Below are 19,050 nucleotides of genomic sequence, written 5' to 3'. Positions count from 1 at the left end.
TTGCTTGTTCAGGTAGAACATGGCTGTTGTGCTGTGCGTCCGGATTTGCACTGACAGGTTTAGTAGGTGGGGCTCGAACGCTTGAAGCGCTCTGAATACTGCCAGAAGCTCTAGCAGGTTGATGTGGTTCTTGGCCACTGAGGGAGACCAGAGACCACGAGCTGTGTGGTGGAGATGGTGAGCTCCCCACCCCGTCAGACATGCATCGGTAGTGACTACTGCCTGTACTTCGGGATCGTAAAAGGGTTTTCCTTGTGCAAGATTCTCTCTTGTCCACCAGTGAAGGCTTTGTACTAGTGTTGGCGAAACGACCACTAGATCGTCCCGCTGACCACTTGCCTGTGACCACTGTTTCGCCAACCATTCCTGCATGGGACGCATGCGCAGGCGCGCGTGGGGGACCAGGTAAATACATGAAAAATCATGCCCAGCAAACGCATTGCTTTGCGTACCGTTATTTGGTGACCGGACTGATATTGCGGAATTTGCAGTAGTATATTCCAAATTCTTTCCTCTGAAGGAAAGGTCAACCCCCCTCTTGAGTATCTAGGATTGCTCCTAGGAACTGTTTGGAGGTGCTTGGCACCAGGCTTGACTTTTTCTCGTTGATTGAGAAGCCTAATTCGTGGAGGAGGTCGATAGTCCTTTGAATGTTTGTCCTGCAAATTACTGGGGTTTCCCCCGTTATGAGCCAGTCGTCCAGATAAGGGTACACCGGGATTGCCTCCCTGCGTAGGTGTGCAGCCGCCACTGCCAGTACCTTGGTGAATACCCTTGGTGCCAAAGCTATCCCAAAGGGCAGTACCTTGAATTGGTAGTGCTGACTGTCCACCTTGAAGTGCAAGTACCTTCTGTGCGCTGGGAACATGGAAATATGGAAATAGGCATCTTTCATATCCAATGTTGCCATGTAATCCTTTTTGAGGAGGGGGATTACCTCTTGTAGCGTAGTCATACGAAACTTTTGGGGCTTGACATACTTGTTGGCAGGCCGTAAATCCAATACTGGGCGCATTGTCAAATCTTTTTTTGGCACAAGGAAGTAAGTTGAATAAATACCCTTGTTTACCTGGTGTCCCGGGACGAGTTCTATCACGTCCTTTGCTAGCAGTCCTTTGCTAGCAGAATGGTGATCTCCTCGAGGAGAATCTTCTGATGTTCTAAAGAGTGTACTCTTTGTCGTGGAGGATGGTTCCGGGGACGCTGCAGTAGTTCTATACAGTACCCTGTGGATACTGTTGACAGCACCCATCTGTCTGATGTGATCCCTTCCCAAGCCTGGGTGAAGTTGGAAATGCGTCCCCCTACTGGGGTTGCGTGAGAAGGGACCCTGAACTGAGCGTCACTGCTTTGGTGGAGGCGTGCCGCCTCCTTTGCTGGGGCTGCCTCTGCCTTTACCACGTCCTCTCCTATTACCCGTGCCGTAACCCTGGGTAGACTGTTGGCTGTTCCACTGTGTACCCTGCCCCTGGGAATAGTTAGATCCTCTCTGGGAATTTTGGCCGCGTGGGCGACGAAAATTACTATTCTCTCTCTGGTTAGGAATTTATTGGTTAACTGGCCAAGGGACTTGAGTGTCTCGTATTCGTCCTTGGCATTCTTCGGCGCGTCCTCTACCGCCTTACCAAACAACAGATCGGCTTCCACCGGTTTGTCCAACAATGATGCCTGGGTTTCTGCCTTAAAACCAGACTGCCGTAACCACGCGTGTCTCTTGATAACAGTACCTTCTGCTATCAATCTGCCTGCGTTGTCCGCGGCGTCAAAGGTTGCTTTTAAAATGCAACCAGACACGGCTCTACCCTCTGCGGAAATCCGAGCTAACTGGCCCTTTAAGGGTTCTGGTGCAGAGGCTATGAGTGCCGCGACTTCATCCCACTGATGGCAGTTGTAGCTGGCCAACAGGCTGGTGGAGTTTGCAATCCTTGCCTGATAGGCGGACGTTCAGACTACTTTCCTGCCAAAACCATATACTTTTTTGCTCTCCTTGTCTGGAGGAGCTTCGGACGATGACAAGGGTGTTCCAGCACTCTTACGAGTGTTGGTGACAACTAGGGAGTCTGGCTTCAGATGTCCTCTTATATAGAGAGGGTCAGACTGGGCTGCCCTGAAAAGTTTTTCAACTCTGGGATTGACTGCTATGGTGAGGTTCGGGTTCACCAGGGACGTGTCTATTCTTCGCTGAATAGACTTGAGGATCGGGATGGTCTGGGCAACAGGCCTCCTTTCTCCTACTAACTCCTCGGCGAAGTCCCTCTCCTCCTGGACACCGTGGGTGTCAATATGGAAATGTTCTGCTGCACGTGCGAGAACCTCGTTCAGGAGGGGTTGGTTATCGACAGGGGAGTCGGTAACCGGGGCTTCCTTTTCTACCGGGGAATCTACTCTGTAGGTTTCAGGGTCTTCCTCTTCCTCTTCTTGGTCCTCATCGTCCCCATAGTAGCCCGTCCCGGTTTGCTCTTCTACCATGCCAAAATCTTGGTCCTCACCAAAGGAAGTCTCTCCTTGATATAGTGAGTATGGTTGTGAGTATGGTTGTACCTCGAAGGGGTCTGTAGACCTCATCGTTGTCTCAAACCGGGGCTTCTTACTCGGGGGGGATAGGATCATTAGAGCCTGAGGGTGTAGCCCCTTGTGGATCATATGAAAGGAAATGGTCTGGATTTTTATCGTAAAAGTCTGCCAAGGAAGACATCCTTGACATGACCCTATCTATGTCATCACTGGACCATTTTTTGGAACTGGGAATGACTCTCAGAAAGTTTGAGATTTATCTTGAGTAGATTTGCTCTTTGAAATATCAGCAGATCTGGTCTTGTCTGCCTGTTTAGGAGGAGTGGAGTGTTTTACAGGTGTGGAAGAGTGCAGAGGCTGCTTCTTCTGCTATTTTCCCCCCTCCCCGTGAGTGGAAAAGTGTTTTCCCTGTCCCTTTGTGGCTCCGGAGGTTTTCGACACCTGGCGTCGAGGATAGGGGGTAGAGTCCCTGTCCTTCGAACGTGGGGCCGTGCTGATCTTATCTGCGGGCTCCGACTCCTGGAGTGCGGCCTGGGGGTGGAAGCCGTCTTCGTCTTCCGACGATCGAACTTCCGTTAGCCTAGGGAGCGAGGCACTCTTGGCAAGAATGGATGATTGCTTGGAGTCATGCGGCGATCTCGAACGCCCAGAGGACACCGATACGGACCATTCTGTTTGTGCCTCTTTCCGAGCACTCGACGTCGTCGAGTCTTGGTTGGACTTCGTGTGTTTAGTGTGTGTGGTGTGTGGAGCGCCTGTGTCGCCGGGGGTCTTCCACATAGCCGCCCTGTCGGACGACATTCCGAGGTCGGGGACCTGCGCTCGGCTGTCTTTCGACGCCGTAATGCCCTCGCCGTCCGAAAGCACACGTCGCTGCCATCGCTGAAGGCGCCCTCCGCTGCCATGGCCGCCTGCCTGGCGTGGTGGGCCCAACGCTTCGTTGAACGGTCCTTAAGTGTCTTAGGTTTAAACCTACTACACGCTCTGCAGTTCGCTTCGGGGTGGTCCCTCGGCAAGCAGAGATTGCACGTGGCGTGCCTATCGACCCAAGGGTATTTGCGATTGCACTTGGGGCAGAATTTAAAAGGGGTACCCTCCATACGCACCTTGAGGCAGCGGGCTGTTAAGTGTAGGAAATGTATAAGGTGTACCTATACACCAAGAGTGTAGAGTATGTCCAACCCCCCACTCTCCCTACTTGCAGGGCCGAGGCCAGAGGCCTTCCAAAGCCTGGGCCGAGGCCAGAGGCCTTCCGAGGCCCAAATCCGTCGTGCAGCAGCCGACGGTCGATTTCTTCTCCAGCCGGCGTCGAGTGTCGAAGTTCGACGTTGGGATGGGGAAGGATGTCAATTAATCAATATTTTAGCAAAAGTATGGCTAAGGCCAGGGGACTCCGCAAAATGCTTCCGACCAGTATGGCGGAAAAAAACAATCTGAGGATCCTAGACGCGCAAGGGATCTTGGGTACAGTGGACGTCACACTAGGGATAGTATTACTGGCACGCCCTGTGTCGACGCCCATTTTCGAGTTTCGGAAAACAAACTGTAATACTCCGCAGCTTCCACTAGATGTCGGCCTATGCACAGCATGTGATCTAAGCAGATTCCACAAGCCTCAGAAATATATATATGTTTGATTTATACAAATGGTTGTTTGTATGCCTTGTAATTTAAACGTGAAAAAGTAGGCATGTTCTATGCTATTGTAGCTAAGCAGCCTGTACTTGTTTGTAAAGAGTATTTGGAGTGACTTTCCCCCAAACAAAGTTAAAGGACAACCTTTGGTTTTGCTTGCCATTTTTAGTTTAATTAAATAGTAAATGAAGTAGTACAGGCTGTTCCTTGACCCAGCATTTTGGGGTGATATTATATAGTAGGGGGAGTTTGATCACAGGTTGCCGGGTCTGTGAAATCAATGAATCTACAAATCAATTGAAACACCTTACAGGACATACATCCTGAGGACAAAATCAATTTGCCTGTGAGCCTGGCATCCTTTTTCACTGGGTGCCTCGCTTAAATTCATAGCTCTCCTATGACTTCATGGTTTACTTTCATGCCCAAGTCTCTGGATCCACCATCAGCGATTGTGTTCTGAATCCTCACATTCACTCCCAGTGTCAAATAGATGCAAGGAACGTAAAATGGAGCAAGGGAATCTAGAAGGTATGCATCCAAAATACTGAGAGGCAATAAGCTGAATGCGCAATTACTGCACATTTGGCTTGTGAAACAAGAATGAGGCACAAAATGCCGAACATGCGGAGCAGGGATTGCGGCGGTGTCCCGCGCTCCCCTTGCTCAGCAATATGGGCTTTAGGGGCTGTGAGGGAAAAAATACAGACAACCAAAATAAAAATAAACAAAAACAAAAGAAAAAGGGACCCTGCGGCATCAGCTCGGACCCATGTTAGTGGGAGGAAATTGACGCTGCAGAGGTATAGGAGTGTCTGCGGCACACTGCTGTGTGTGCCACCTAAAAAGTTAAGTGGGAGAGTGGTAGGGGGACGCGGGATTGCTCACAGATCTACGTGACCACTGCACAATGGGATTTTGCGATTTGATCTTTTCGAATTCGCAATTTCCAGATGCGCAGCGGTCACGTAGGTCCATCTAGAAACATGCTAATGCAGAGCATGCAAGAGTAGAGTTGGTAGGGTGGGCACGGAGGGAAATGAAGGGTTGGCAAACTGCAAAAACACTGTTGCACCATCAATGGAGTCATGTAGATAGCATGTAGTTCCCCATTTCAGGCGTTTTTCGCATCAATCACTAACAGATTACATAGAACTCCATACACTACGTGCTCAACTCATAGCTCCTTTCACTGCAGCACAGTTTAATCCAGAAATCCACAAGACAATGCCTCCGTCTCCGTGAAAGTAGACCTACGGCGTACCAGAGCGCTATATTTGGTTGAGGCCCTCAGCCCCAATTAACAGCCTTGCTTCACCGAGGCCAATAATATGGAGTTTCGGCCTTTAACAGGCAGATAAGACTATATTCAATTTCCTGTCAACTCTGCAGTTTCATCTACTTACAATGCCACCAAATTGAAGTTAAGTATGTGGACACGTGGAGGAAATCATAGAAAACCCATTCGGAATATACACATGCACCCCACAACAGTGATATTTTCAAACATTTAGCTATTAGAATATACTCCCAGAATGCTGGGCAACGTTTTGGTGGGCTTTTTTGTCAAATTAAAATTCAGAAGAACAAACAATACACAGCAATCGATTCTCTGTTCAAGGTGTTATAAGGGAATTGTACCACAGGAGGAGCTCTTCTACAGTGGGCATCTATGCATTCATCAAGGAAACGCGTTTAACATTCTGCAGAGCAGTGACCCACTCCATTAAACTGGACGCATTCTATTAAACAGCCGTCTGAATGAGAAATAAGGCAGATAATGGTGGAATAAGATGAAGAAGGCGCCTGCAGAATGCACAAGCACCACCATTCCCTTGCCCCTCCTGCACATCGGAAGATCATTCATTAGGTGCACATCTAGAAATATCGTCAATATACTTCGCCTGTAACCAAACTGATCAGCACGTACTTGACTTATCTGCCGAGATAAAAGTTATCTTAACATTGTTACACTCCGTCTGCACTAAAAACATCAGATAGCCTCTTGCAGGTCAAACATTGAACGATAATGCTTAAAATAATGATACCGGAGAAGTATAAAGGAACTGATGGTTGAGCCCAGGGGGGCTTCTACAATTAAGGTGAACGTCTAAACATTATAAGGATTTAATCAGACCTGATTTCAAGCAACAGAAGTGGGCCATTATCAGGCGATGTGATTAAGAATGGTGGAAATGGCAAGCTGGTTTACAGAGTAGGCAGAATTAAGTGGCAGAAGAGGAGCAGCAGGATAAGCGTGCAAGTGTTGTACCCTAAGGGTGTAACACAGGTGGGATTAGGAGGGCTGGCGATGAAGCCTTCAGTACCGGCACAAACAAGAACGGGAAACTGGATTCTCCATAGCCTCTTCCTACTGACGACCAGAGACCCTCAGTTCTGAAACGCTGGTACTTAGGGCTCCTAGCAGCTAAATGGAGCTTGAGCTTCAATTCCGTGTTGCAGCAACTGACCAAAAAAGAAGCATAGTTGCAGCAGCTGTCCCAAAAGCATGCGCAGTTGCAGCAAGTTTGTTTTTTAAGTTCAAGTCCAGAGCACAGCCCACCACCACACATGTGCACAGTGCTGCAAGACCAATTCAATCTTGTTAGTGGAGGGTGGAGCCCTGTTCCTGGAGCAGAGGAGAATGTTTCCTCTGCATCACACTGAGCAGCTGCCATGATGGTCATTTCTATGTCTACCCCATAAGGTACTATAGATTGATCCACCAAGTATTCAGATTATTTTGCCTTTGTTTTAATGGCATACCTGCGTGTGCACCATTCACTTCTGTTGTGTGAAAAATCTAAAATCTTACCTTAGTTGCCTTGTCTTTTTCGAAAAAGATTTTATGTTTTAACGAATACCAAAAATAGAAAAAGACCCCGTTGAAAAGATTCTATGCACATATATTTGCATATTCTTATTTAATTCCTATGGAAATGAAAAGGGTAATGTATTTCTATGTTACATGTGCAAACATCAGGAGCACAAATATTGTGGACCTAGCAATTGGCGTGCACTGGGCAAAGGCAGAAAGAAGAGAATCGGACTTGGGTATCAAGATGAAGTCTTTCAGGTCGGGGCCAAGTGCTTGACACCACCATAGTAGCATTAGGGACTGCAGGGGGTCAATAAAGGAAGTTACAGGGCGAGTCACAACAGAGGGTGCATAAGAAGAGTAATTCACATTTACTACAAGTAGTGACCCTCCAACACGTCGCACAAGATTTAGCATGGCCTGTTGGCTTTTCCCCTCCCACCACCTTCTCTGGTCTGTGCCATCCTTGAGCAGTTCTTTCTTCTGCTTTCTAACACGTATAACCCGTATTACAGGTGCAGGACAGCCAATAAAGGCGTTTTGTCAAATGTGCTATCTTTTATTTGTGTATTTTGTAGTACGCTGGCTCCTTGTGGCCACTTCGCAGTGATGAGAGTTAAGTCTCTGGCTCGCATCGCACTTTTGTGCCAATGCTCATAGGAAGTGGCTAGTTTGAGGGTTGTGGTTATGGCTCTATGTACACTGTATTCAGTCTTTATAACGAAAATGTTATGTAGACCTGCACATATACTGAAAATGTTACAACAAAGCATAATGAAAATGTAAGTGGGTGGGTTTTTAGGGGGGGTTCTCCCCCCCAAAAACAATTTGTTTGTCATTGCTATATATGTGCATTTGTTATAAAAAAAAAAAAAAGGTCGTTATAAAGACATGTAACCTATGTACGCATTGTGTACTGGATCCTGTTAGCAGCTCTAGAGCCAGTGCCTCCCGAGGTCGAGTGGGGCTTCAGTTGCACAAGTACGGGTGTCAATGAAGTCTTTTAAAAGGATGTTTTTCAGGGTGTTCATGATAGAGGAATGGCTCCCACTTTTTAAAATTTGAAATAGGCAGTCTGCACTGCTATTCAGGTCCTGTTTAGAGGTAGTTGAGGCATCTTGCCTCCTGCAAGATGTACCCTGGGCCAGGGATGTACATGTAGCAGGGACCAGACTGACCCAGGTAAGTGTAAAAGGAACATACTTTATTGTCTCTTTGTTACATAGTACAGGTAAGAAGTAGGAGAGAAGATCTCAGGCCTCCACCCTGGTTCCCTTCCCAGCTCCAAGTCCCGAACTGTAAAATGTGGAACTCCCAGGTGTCCCAACACTCCAAGCTCCACATGACCATTCCACAAGGCCCCTGCACTCACACATACAATCAACATAATATCCAGGATACCACAGTAGTCTTTGTAAAGGGCAGAGTGTCCGGAATGTGATCCAAAGTTACAGTGGGAGCCACGCAGCAGTTTTAAAGCCATGATGATGTGGTCTGTCTTCTGACCAGACAGTTCTGACACAAGGTAACTTAAAAGGAAGAGTGATCGGCCTTGTATATTGAGATTATTTCTTGATTTTTTTTTTCCACATTGGTTTCCGAAGTTCAAAATTATGTTCTACATTTCCCCTCCATTTAATTTCTGGGGGTATGAAGACAATCGCCAAGATAAACCAACAATTTGCTAAACTGGATTAAATGTCTCGTGATGCCTTTGGTGTGGCAGTGATTGGCACGGTATTAGAGTCTTAATAACATGATCAGTTATCCCTTCATGAACTGCACATCCCGACTTCTAGTCCCCTCCCCACAGCGGCCCTTCTGGCTTTGCTAGAGGAGCACCACAGCACTCGTTTTCGTAAATTTAACCATTAGGGTCTCTGATTGGATGAGGATTATAGGCGACTACGTTAAAGCTTTATGCTTTAGTCCTATGACTAAAGGCTGCAAGGAATTGGAATTGGCCTAGTTCTTGCGTCTATGGGCCAGTAAATCAGTTCATTTCCCAGATTCCTTTGTGGACGTTCCATACCCACCACACTGGCATTACTGCCCTGGATATGGAGGATTATCTGGGTTAATCCATTCAAAGGGGCACTTTGTCCCGATTGCATGGAACGGGCAGATCTTGATACATTGGTTTTGAACCAGATTTATACCTGGACCACAACATGGAAATACTTCCAATTCTCACACTATTAACTAACGAGCTCTTAAACCAGAAAAACACCTGTGCAAAAACGGCAACTTGAAACCTATTAGACAGACAATAGTTCCTTTGCCCACCACAGTTGTACACATGCACATAACAAGCAAACTACTTACTCACCATGAGTCCATTTCCACTCTAATTGAGTGTGCAAAATAAGAGGCCTGAAAAGTAGCTTGCCAACGGTTCATGCCTGAAATATATCCGCAGTCTCCCTCATGTACCAGACAGTAGTCCTGCTACAACCAGTAGTTGTGAATTCACCCTTATGGAGAGACAATGCAGGTATAGCCTCAGAGGGTGGATTCCATTTTTCCCCCATTCCCCCTCTCCAGCTGTAGTTCCCAACTTTCCCCTTTTTATACAGCAAGGACTTGGCTTTGTCACTTCTGAGAGTTTGGCTTGCCAGTTCCAGATTATTTATTTTATTTGTATTTATTGTGCATTTGTACGGTTCTTATACATCACGTAAATTGTGTTTCAAAGCGTCACAACAGGGAGGGAACATGGGAATGAAAGGCAAGTATAACAATGAAAGAGGTGGTCCTACTAGGTCGTGCGAGCATTCAGAAAGTGCAAGTGCAGAGAGTGAGAAGGGATGGGGTTAAGTGTTAGGAGTACCACAGAGGGAAGTGCTAGGAATTAAGTTGCAGACAACTTTAAGTGACTGACAGATCACTTGGTAAGAGGGGTCTACTGCCAATAAATAAGTGCAGGCCTCTGATAGCATAGGCCAGTGGGCACCAAGGCAAGTGCTTGCAGTGGACAGAAGACGATTGGGGGTGGGGAGTCCAGGACCCAGGTTGACATATATGGGCCGTGGTCACCAATCTCAGCGACAGTGGGGGATTAGCAAAGGACGGAGAGGGTGGGAGAGAGGAGGTGAAAAGGAAAGTCTTGAGGAGCTTCCGGAATTTGAGGAGATCCGGCTCAAGATGAATAGGAGGGGGGGGAGGCTGTTCCATAGGACGAAGCCAGTCGAGGAAAGAGATTGGCCACCAGCTTGTTGTTTAGCTAAGTGCTTGACACGCAGATAGTTGGTGCTGGAGGAACAAAGATCTTGCGGGAGAGTATTTGGTAAGAGCCAGTTGTAGATAGCGTGGTCCCCAAGCCCCAGACAGCCTTATGGATGATGCAGAGGGATTTGAATTTGATCCTTGCAGCAACCGGGAGCCAGTGGAGAGATTTTAGGGCTGGAGAGAAGCAGTCCCTGGGCTTGAGGTCAAGGATAAGTTTTGCTGCCCTATTCTGCATTAGCTGGAGGGGTCGTAGATAGGAAGAGGATAGATTCAACAGAAGGTTGTTGCAGTATTCTAGCCTACAGAGTACCAGAGCTCTGGTCACATTGAGCCTCTGGGGGAGAGTGAGAAAGTGGGCCTTCTTGGAAAGGTCCTAAATGTGAGAGAGGAAGGAAAGGGAGGAGTCGAAGATGACTCAAAGGTTTTTGGCTTCAGATGAAGGAGAAGGGGAGAACACAGAGGGTGGCCAGAGTATGGAGAAGAAAGAGGGAGCAGGAATCCCAATGGGAAGGATCTCAATCTTGCTGGTATTGAGGCAGAGATCATTGGAGGCTCACCAGGACTGATGACAGATAGGAATGATGGGGGATCTCAGGAGAGGATCAGAGGGGAGATCAGATCCCTGGGTAGTTGCTGGGACCGCCTAAAAATGTTTTGTGAGTTTCTGCCCTTCAGACTTCTAGTGTTGCCCGAGCATATCTTGGGATCATCACAACACCCATCCACTGATTCCAGTACTTCCCTCTAAGGTACTAAAACTGCCATCATGGGAAGGACTTGGTGCCACGAGACATCTTATTCTCTCTTTTTCCAGATCCGCATGTCACCCGAGTCACTGCACACCAGTACACGCACACGCCTACTTCTACCATCACGCTCCTTGGAACTTCACTCCTCATCTACCCAATGTGTTGGTTGTTCATGTTCCGTTCCTCTTCCTGCTTGCACCGGTGTCCTTTTTCCTTTTCTTTTGTACAGACCGTGGCCTGGTGGTACCCATACACTGATAAACGCTTGGATGGGGAGGATTCTTACAGCACGCCACCGCCCTTCAGGAAGCTGATTCAGAGGGCAACTCTCACTGCATCAGTGGAATGCCATGCCTGGCCTTTTCAGCGCTGCATAACTTAACATTTGACATAGTTAGTACCCGCTTGGGAAGTTGGTCGCTCTCTAGCTGGGATTGCACAGGACAAGCTAACTATTATGCATTCCCGTTTTTTTATGGCAGTGCATAAGGTGGCTGTACAGAGCTTTTGATCAAAACTCAACATAAAAATAAAATACGGAGACAAAAAGTGTACATTCGAAAAAAAACTTTTGCCAATCTTAACGTTATATTAATTGAAAGCATAAAGGACCCCATATCAGGAAAAAACACTTACACTTTTGCTACCTCGTTTTTCCCATCCGGCGTATCGCTCACCTTTTGCGATCATCAGCATTTAGCATGGAAATCCTACGGGTTCCGAGAACCATCGGCGTCGCTTTATACGTGCGCTATGCAAATTAGCCGTATATTAAGCTTCTTATTTGTGGCTTTCCATCTCCTTTCAATAGAAGCCAAGCTTCGCAGACGGCAGTGACCCATTGCAGAGAACAGCGGTCCTAAATCACGCAAGGCATTGTACTGTGCGTCTTGGTGTTCACTCATTTCTCAACGACCCCTGCCTGGAAGGGCTGCCGTGGGACTGGTCTGGACAGTGACATCTGAATGTAGGAGCAAGATCCCACTCTTGCCAAGCCCGCAGAAGAAAAATCACGTTAAAGCGGGCCAGATCCATGCCTTAAGTTTAAAGAAACAGCTATTCTACTATGGGACCCTAAAATCAACACGCCAATGAGGCGTTATTTATGTATTGCTATTGCCAAAACGCTTTACATAGAACGTATTTACATACAATATAACGCAACCGAAATTGGTATTCATTTATTGACTTTGGAAGGATGAAAGGCTGCGTTGGCATACAGGGATTCTAACCTGCGACATGCAGATCACATACATATCTCAGCAGGGAGCCCTCAACCCGCTCAGCCATCTTACCAGCTAGAATAGCCAATGGCCTTCAAACGACTGCTTTAAATTAATGTGCATCCAACAGAGCAAGGACACAAACACGAGAACGTTATGCTGCGTTTCAGAAGTTAAAGGATACATTTTAGTAAAGAGGTTCCCCCACTAACCCCTCCACTACTTTAAGTCCACCTGGTTCCTAGAAGTGGAGAATATCTGGGAACGCATGGCATTGGAAAATAAAACGCTGTTCAGCGCCTTAAACAATTACTCTTCAATGCATGAACAGAACCAAGGGACTAAAAGATTTACAAAGCAGAAGTGAAGGCCTTCACAATTCTGTACCATGAACATAAGCGTCCCCCTTCAGTGGGCACCGCCATATGCACTTAGGCACACCTCCATCCAAGTTCAGCCAATGCACTACAGGTAAAAGATCTTTCAGGGTAGCCAATGTATCACACCTACATGAACTGTGAAGGTAGCCATTGCATTGTACTTAGAAGTTTTATGGAGGTAGATAATATACTACACTTAGATGAATTGCAAAGATAGCCAACGCACTGCATATGGAGCATCTTGACAAGGGAATTGCACCTAGATGAATTTAGAGGGTAGCCAATGTACTAACAAAGCCTGATCCTGCTGCCCTCCCAAATACCGCCCAAGTACCACACGCCGAAGGACCAGCCAAACTACACACAAAACAAACATCCAACAAAACAAACATTTGCAAACAACAAACAATCCCAGATACTGGTCCTTACCCTTCCAGATACGACAAGCCAGTGCACACAATCAAAACTCACCTAGAAAGCCGACACGCACAGACGCCAGTTTCTCCTGGTTCTGCAAACACCAATAGAAGAGCACAACCTCTAGCCTATCCCTCTTGTGACGAATCAGCTTGCAGGGCACCAGTGGTCCAGGGGGGAATATCGGTTTCTAAACCATGAATCAACCCCACAACTCTAGTACATCAGAAGGGATCCAAACAGGTTGGAACAAGCAGCACATTACAAACCTCTTTGTCCAATTTTGGTAACTTGGCCGGTATGGCAGGCTCATCTCCGAAAGGTTGTGGATCGTTGGCTAGTTGAAACACAGCAAAAATACAATTATTACCCAATGATAACAGGGACTGTCCAGTCAAGTTTGTATAAAAATACATACTTTATTTATATCACTAACAGACCGCTCTAGCAACACTACGAAATATAACCCACCCTGTAAAGGAATGCAGAGGACAGACAGTTTCAAAGAAGAAAATAGTATGATTGATATGATAGGTGATTTATAACGTGCTAAATACTGAGAGGTTTCTATGCGTGGGCCCAGGGATCGAACCGGTGTTGCTCTGTGTCGTCTTGCTTCCAAGGTGAGCACGTCGCTGCTGAGCTATCCTCCAGAGACCAGTATGCCATCTGGATACTGACAGAAGGTTAGTCGGTATGGTTAATAATCACAACCGTTTAAGGTTGCTTGGCTTTAGTACTAAGGGAGCAATGGGTCTTAATAGGTCTCTAGGGGCCTTCCGGGAAGGACCAGGGGACAGAACCACAATGTACCTTGTGCTGTAGGTGTTCTTAGTGATGGACAGGGTTGAGTCAGCTTTAGGGCACTTGGCAGACTTCTGTGACAATGTTCAAGATAGGACACAGCTGCGGGTATCAAGCGGCAAGACGGTTCGGCGAGCGAAGCTGGACGAACGGCTGCAGGCTGGCCTACACAGCGGCCCAGAAACTTCGTCTCAGTGCTGATGGGTGGTTCTGAAGTACTGGTCGGAACATCTTGGATGTCTTTAAGTGACTGCGGCTTGATAACATTCAGAGTTGCAGTCGGTTGCAGGAACTCAACTGGCTGGAAAATGTCCTTTAAGGCGGACAGCGGTAGATGCCTGTCGGGGCACTTCTCCCAGCTTCTTCAATGGGCTTGTGCCGTCCTTTAAGGCGAACGGCCCACAGCTGTGGAGTGTGTTGAAGGCAGCTGCCTTGTCCTTGGTTGTAGGGTCAGAAACCTTCTGGACCTTCTTACCTAGGAAGCTTGCTGCAGAGCCTAGCAGAGCATGCTGTGTGCTGGCTGGGTACCGATTCTGAGCGGCTGGAGGGTCATATTTCCCTCAGGTCGCTTGGCGATGTTTAGGGGAGGGATCTTGCTTCCCGCTTTTAAAATCCTGGCCTTCCGTCACTGACGGAAAATGTAAGGTAGACTGTACCTTCAGCCAGGGTTCAAGGTTAAGTTCTTCTTTGTTACTTCCGATGAAGTCGTCAGATCTGCCAAAAGAGGGGTTGAGACCTCTTTTAAAGCCAAGTGGGCCACAGTGATTGGTGTACGCTCAACCTACCTTAATGAACCAATCCTCGGGTCCCTACCAACAATTTCCTGTATGCGGGTGCTATGCAACAGGAAAGGTAAAGGGGTGAAAACCTGTGATACTAATTCCCACCCCCATCTCCCTGTCTATTGTTGATGAAAGGGCCTCTCTTGTTAATGGATCGCTCTGTGGTTACTGATTAAAGCGGCAGGTCTTCCTTAAAGCTGTGGCGAGACAAAACTCTCCGGCTACTGCAAACCACATTCTCGTACCTTATGAATGGGGTCCCCCTACTGGGGTGGCCTACTGTAAACACCATCCGCAGACAGAGTTCACCGTCACCGATACAGAGGGCAGGAGCAGGCTTTGGGTTGACACAGTTACATATGAAAAGATATTGGGTTTCCCGTCTCCTTTGTAAAACTCTGCAGCCAGGCCCTGTGTGGGCCCGTTTGAAGTACCCTCTATTGTTATGTTAATCGCTGCCACCAGCTGCAGGGAAGAACAAAAGAGCAGGGCGGATCCATGGAGCCTTTGTTCGTTAATCAGGCTGGCTGGGGATTGGCCCTCCGCCTTTCTGGAGTTGACATTGTGCACTGCTGGCTGTCACACTCCAACTAAATATGACTGGGTGGACTAAGCCTGTAGGCTGTGTCCACCCAGAGTACACACACAGGTCGATGCATTTGTCATGGTGTAAGCATAGGAAAATGTGTGTTGATTAACCCCCCAAATGTTTCTGATGTTGGTCTGCCATCATTTAATTACAAATTTCAAAAAATCCCAAGCGAGCGCATGCCCACCATGTGAATGGTCGAATTCCTCAAACTCACTAAACCCCCTCCACTCCTTTTCTTACACAGCCATGTGAGTGACTGGAGACCATACCAATGATAATGGTGCACGGTATAAGACAACTTTACATAACATATTGAGGATTGTATGACCGTGAACAATTGTGAAGCACTCCACCTTTTGGAAAGGGTTAGTTCCCCTTGTAAAATGGGGAGGAAGTTACAGGCATACGCAACTTTAATCCACAAAGTTAAACAGACAAGCAATTGTACAAAAATGAGGGCCAGGTTTGGATGTATTTCAATGCATAGGCAGTTTTTATGATAACTATTCTGGAGCGTTTTTACCTCTGCATCACTATTTTGGTTTAGGGTTGCTGTTAGTTTACCAGGAGTTGTGGGAAGAGGGGAGGTGGAGCAGACAACCTCACTGCAGATCTTCCCTGAATTTGGAAAAATACTGCTCTCTCCCAGCCTACCAAGCGCTGGGCATACACAGGAGCATTCCAGGACCTGCATGCAATTTTGAGAATAGTGTGTTTTCTAGTAAGGGCGAGCTTTGTGCACTGCCTGATGTCACGCAACCTCGGTCATCCCAGGCAAGTGAGATGAGATCCTTACATTCAAGACATAACTAGAATCGTTACTGGCATTGTGCGCAAAGAAAACATAAGTATGTTCTTCTTTGGGAATACTGGCATGTATCGGTGCACCTAGCATGGACAGGTATCAGTTAAGTTACTTGAAAATGGTTCATATACTGGCATATTTTGTGAAAAAATGCATCATGAAATGAGTTACCCCACAAAACGAATTGCAAACGGTGTAGCATTTTACTCTTTTTTAAAAAAAAATGTTTCGTTTTTATACAGAAACTGTGCTGTAAAAGGCCCCATTATTTTAAACATTTATTGTCAGAAGAACCCACCAAGTTACCCTCCCCCCCCCCCCAACCACCACCACATTAATGTTGGTTCCCTTGCTATGTTTGGTCTCTCCCTCATATTTGTGGGTAACATTTACAACTTTCCAATTAAAAAAAATTCCCCAGCCGCCACTGATCATTTGGTAATTTGATTCTCATGATGGCTCAGAGGATCGGATTTAGACTACACAGTCCTTCACTGTATTCTGTTCAGTGTCATGTCAGGTCATGTTATTTCCTGCGAGGCCATCAGGTTAAAGGCCATGTGATGTCATTTCCTGTGATGTCATCTTTATGCTAGTCACCATTTTTGAAATACAAAGATCATGCAGCTTTTTGGTCACAAAATGTTGGCAAGTATTAAGCAGGGAGCCAGCATGTGCATCCAATCTTAAGTGGAAAAAACCTCGCCAGGGTCCCCAATGGAGACATTAAGTTGCAATGCTCCCTTCCTTTCATGTGCGGCAATTTACTAAAATGACGGCACTTCGTTTCGCTTCCACATTGATCATTGAGATGTATAAGGATGGCAAGTATAACGATTCGCTTTCTAGCGTCAAAAAAAACAAGCATCAACAGTAATTATGCTGGAAACGGAATTTAATTACATAGGAGAACATTACTTTAAAAATGATCTTTAAAAAGGAGATAACGCCTCAACTGCAGGATTGGTCTTTCCTTCCACGCAGCAACAGTGCCCTCTGCTGGCCGACGAAGAGACCGCACAAAAGCATGAATTATATAAACGAAGGTAAGGTAAAGATTACGATTCTTGGGCTTCCTTGGCTGATCCATCTCGTACAGCTAGAGGTATTGGAGCGCCGCCCAGCGACAAGGGAGAACCAGCTGACCTGCAGGAACTTTCAGCCCTATAGGGATGGAATTTCTGTGCTAAATGCCACGCCACTGAAGAGGTCGACACCCCCCTATCCCCCACATCCCGGAACGCCAGGTCGATACCCTTCCTCTGCTGCCTTTACGCCAAGGCCTGGCCTTTCGTATTGGCTCGTATTGTATGTCTGGTGTGTCGCCTCTGTCACTGTTGTATATATAGTTTGGGTCAAAACTGATGTGTAAAATGTTTAACATAATACGTTGATGGTAAATGTGTTCCCCACACAAGCATGTTCATCTTCTCTTGTTGAATATAATAAAACATTTGGAGAAAAAAAAAGTCCCTTGCACTCCGCTTTGAAACACGACAGCCGTGAAGATTTCCAGCGGTGTCTTTTTAAGCGTGACCCGGCCCCGTCTATTTGTAGATGCACTTCGGCAACATATAGATAGCGGGAATTTGCAGCGTTCCAGCTCTGCCTCAAAAACATTCTAATTGAAAGCAACAAAAGTAGAATAAACAATGTTCACTAAATAAAAAAAATTGACATCAATTTATGCAAGAACGCTGTGGCTCTCGTTACGATTGTTCGAAACTGCTCATACGCAGACCGCCAAGAAAAACTGCGGAAGTCATGCAAATATGGAGGTTAATGGCTAGCAGAACATGAGGCACGCTTTGCATGGACAGGAACCACTCAGTACAGTACATCGATTAAGGGCAGTCGCCGTAAAATGGGAGGCTGTACAACATGGCCTTTGATTCAGGAAACAAGAGGCCAGTATGTGGAAAACCTGCATATGATGCAACAGTCTTTTGTAGTATAGTACCGACAGCTGCTAGACAATGGCTTCCTTGTGGTTTTACAGAGAGCCTGAACTACACACGTTCTGTTAAAGCAATACATCTTTAAGGCAGTCCCGGAGACCAGAGGATCTGGCAGATCTAAAAGGAAGAGTTCAGCGTCTACCTCCAGTACCAACTCCTAAAGATGGAGATCTCCAGTAGACCAAGCAAAGGGGGCCAGAGTGAGCGAATCGAAGTGCTGGTATTATCGCTGATAATTACTGGACTTACCATGAAAGACAGTGAACTAGACAAGAGTACTTTGAAGTCCCCTTTGCTTTGGAAAGTGCAGAAGTAACAGAATCATTTGGTTTCAGAGGTAAGAAGAGATGCAGAAAGGAAGCTCTAGATCAATCCTACTTGCGTAGTCTAGTTTGGACATCATTCTGACCAGTGTAAGAAAGCCAACAAAGTCAAGATCGTGCCCAGAAGCTTGGAGAGGCAGATAGGCCTCCATCTTCCATCAGTTGTAGTTTGGTCTTTGAGAACATGGTGGTTTCGTCTACATTCGGACTCGCACAGTGGACCAATAACAACTAAAGCCAAGTATGCAGTGTGGTGAATTTCATTTTTGAGATCATTCAATAACCCTTTACAATAACGATAGAAGCCCTAGAAAACAACAAGGTGTATTGTTATCACCAGTTTTGTCCCATTTACTGTTTTTATTTTTTAAGGTCCAATTTGGGCAGTTTTTGCATTTTGCATGGAAATATTTTTGGGGGGTTGAAATCCGCACAGTCCCTTTGTTAAGATACAATCTACACTGCAAAGCTAACCCAATTTGCATGATGATTATTCACAAAGGGGTGATGGACTCTGGCTGAGGCAGACGAGTTCCTGTAACTGACTGATAACAAATGAGAGAGCAAGACACACCATTTATTTGCATTGATGGAGTATTGCTGCTCTTATAACGGCAACTGCGGCGTATAAGCATGCAAAGTACACAATTTGACACAAACACCATTTCATTAAGAAAAGGGAATCCAATGCTAGTAAATGGATTGGGCAACAGTTTAAAAGAAAACACAAACAGTCCGTTTCCACATTAGTAGCAGATCTGAGAACATTTTTCATTCAAAGGACACAATAAGGCAGGGATCCCCAACGTGTAGCTCGGGAGC

At 46.5% G+C, this 19,050-nt stretch overlaps 1 protein-coding gene across 1 annotated transcript in view; it reads right to left on the bottom strand.

The window, feature by feature from the left end:
* The window catches only part of TAF3 (TATA-box binding protein associated factor 3), a 765,220-nt gene that overhangs the window by 514,765 nt on the left and 231,405 nt on the right, over nucleotides 1–19,050 (bottom strand). The window lies entirely within an intron of this gene.

This window comes from Ambystoma mexicanum, chromosome 12 (genome assembly GCF_040938575.1).
Source record: "Ambystoma mexicanum isolate Mex_15411 chromosome 12, UKY_AmexF1_1, whole genome shotgun sequence".
NCBI lineage: Eukaryota > Metazoa > Chordata > Amphibia > Caudata > Ambystomatidae > Ambystoma > Ambystoma mexicanum.
Note: the sequence above shows the minus strand (reverse complement) of the source record. Positions and strands in the feature narration are given on the sequence as shown.